This window comes from Gossypium arboreum, chromosome 12 (assembly GCF_025698485.1).
Source record: "Gossypium arboreum isolate Shixiya-1 chromosome 12, ASM2569848v2, whole genome shotgun sequence".
In the NCBI taxonomy this organism is placed as follows: domain Eukaryota; kingdom Viridiplantae; phylum Streptophyta; class Magnoliopsida; order Malvales; family Malvaceae; genus Gossypium; species Gossypium arboreum.
This window is the reverse complement of record NC_069081.1, coordinates 55,944,557-55,947,159: the sequence shown is the minus strand read 5'-3', so window position 1 is coordinate 55,947,159 and position 2,603 is coordinate 55,944,557. Positions and strand designations below refer to the sequence as shown.

The following is a 2,603-nucleotide window of genomic DNA, read 5'->3' as shown; positions in this document are numbered from 1 at the left end:
TACGAGTGTTCGCGCACTCGCAAGACTACCGTAGCCAAACTTTTAATTTTTTGGCATTTCAGCTTTTCAGCTTTTCGGCATTTCGACTTTTGCCGATACATAATGTGTGTGTAGTGTATGTACACACCTGGTAAGCAAGCCTGATGCGATCTCCTTAGCCCAAACCTACAATCGATATCACTCAAAGATTAATCTTACATACTTATCGAATTGTAATATCCTGAATTAGGGCTTAATCAGAATAGTGGTTTTGTGACCACAAATCCGAGATAGAAATAATTATTTTATAATTATTTTGATGATTATGATATGATTGCATGATTGTGTGAAAATTTCGTGATGAAATTCTATGTCTAAAGTGTTTAAATTGAAAGTAGGGACTAAATCGAATAAGTTGCAAAATTTGCATTCTAGAAGTTTTTAGTATGAAATTGCATTGAAATATTAATTAGGAGGTCTTAAATAGCAATTTGACCAATTTTAAGTTCATGAAGAAAATTAGGACATGGAAGGAATTTTTGAAAGTTTAGTATGGAGGGGCATTTTGGTCATTTGGATATTAAATGAAATAAAATGGGAAAAATAACACAAAATTGGTCATCATCCTCCTTAGTTGCTGCCAAATTCTCCCTCTCTCCATAGCTAGGGTTTCTTCAACTTTCAAGCTCCATAGTAAGTGATTCCAAGCCCCGTTTTTAATGTTCTTTACGTTTTTAGAATCCCGGAAGCTCGATTAAGCTTATGCTAGTAATAATTCAACCTAGGGTTTATATTTGGAAAAATACCCATAGGTGAAATTTGTGTATTTTGATGTTTTATGATAGAATATGGGGTTTTAAATTATGTTAGACAACTTGTGCTACTCGGTTTTGAGTGAAAACGAGTAAAAGGGCTTAATTGGCAAAAATACCTAATAGTCACAAGTATATGTTAGAGTGAGAATTTGATGTTGCCATAGAAGGGAAAAGTTATCGGCATGTTATAAAACATAAGAATAAGGAATAATGTTTAATTCCCGAGCTTAGGGTCAAAAGTGTAATTATGCAAAAGTTTAGGGGCAAAAGTGTAATTTTCCAAAGTTCGTATTAAATGCTGTTTTGATGAATGTATGTATTAAATAAGATTAATTTGGTATTATAGATCAAGAGAAACGAGATTCAAGCCGCGATCGAGGAAAATAAAAGATTGTGGACTAAATTGCAAAATCTTTATATTTTGGTACCAAGGTAAGTTCATGTGTAAATAATGTAGCATAATTGTTATTTTTAAGTTATTGATGTTAATTATATGATATGCTGATTTTTAATCGTGAAATATTATGCTTTGTGGTTAATATTGAGTAATATGCAAACTATGTTTACTACTTGATAAATATGAATTGCTACCGAGTATCGGTTTCGATATTCCATGGAAGACGGCAAATGTGAGATCGAGGGAAAAAGCCCGTTTGAACCTTAGGAATAGATTAGGATACAAGTGACATGTCACTAGGATGGTTGAGCATCCGAACTCGTTGAGTTGAGTCCGAGTTCACTTATGGATGCAAATGTCTGAACTCGTTGAGTTGAGTCCGAGTTCGTGAGATGTAACTAGGCATCCGAACTCGTTGAGTTGAGTCTGAGTTCATTTATGGATGCGAACGCCTGAGCTGGTTGAGTTGAGTCCGAGTTCACTTAGGGGCGGGTTACATGATTTCTTGATTACATATGCGGCACTTATGTGCAAATTATCCATGTATCCAAGTTATATTCCGATGTGTTCAACGGGTGAAATTTCTAGTTTAATGGAAGAGCACTTAAGATATAAGTGACATTTTGGGTAAGTGTTGTGAAATGGACACTTTGGATAGGTATGTTCTTAACCCTCGGATTGGAAATGGATACAACAACGATAAGATTGTAAGATGATGAATGATATTTAGAAATGTGATAAATGTTTTGGTGATACCATGTTAAGGTTGTTTGGTATGATTGTATTGTTATGTTACTTGTTATTTGCATATGAACTTACTAAGCATTTATGCTTACTCCTTCCTTTTCATTCACTGTAGTTTTGAACAAGCCGGCTCAGGAATCGGGACAGGTCGAAAGTTCGATCACACTATCCAAAGGACTTTTATCTTGGTAAATGGCTTGTACAACTACTTAAGTATGGCATGTATAACAATATACCTATTTTGTGTAAATAATTTTATGATATGGCCATGTTTGGTTGAGAAAATGTTTGATATTGATAAGTCATGGTGATGGCTAATTTAGATCATGTTTGATATCATGGAAGTTTAATAGGTTATCTAGTTCATAAAAATTCATGGAAAGATGAAACTTGCCATAAAACAGAATATTACTGCAGCAATGACATGAATTTGAAAAATCACATAAAATAGTATAAATGGAACTAAATGATGAGTAAGTTATGAAATTAAAGCTTAATAAGTCTATTTTCATATGGATTGAACAAAACAGGCATATAAATTATATTTTATGAGATATTTAAACTTTTGTGAAATAGGGCCAGAGTGATTTCTGGATCCCTATTCTGACTTTAAAATTCATAATAAATCTTAAAAAATAATTAGAAGTTTTTATTTATATGTAAATATT

At 32.9% G+C, this 2,603-nt stretch overlaps 1 long non-coding RNA gene across 1 annotated transcript; it reads left to right on the top strand.

Annotated features, from left to right (window-relative positions):
* Window positions 1–1,159: 1,159 nt before the first annotated feature.
* Window positions 1,160–2,220, top strand: LOC128285353 (uncharacterized). The gene is made up of 2 exons (XR_008275866.1): window positions 1,160–1,226; window positions 2,051–2,220. It is a non-coding gene; the product is annotated as an uncharacterized LOC128285353 (long non-coding RNA).
* Window positions 2,221–2,603: the final 383 nt, after the last annotated feature.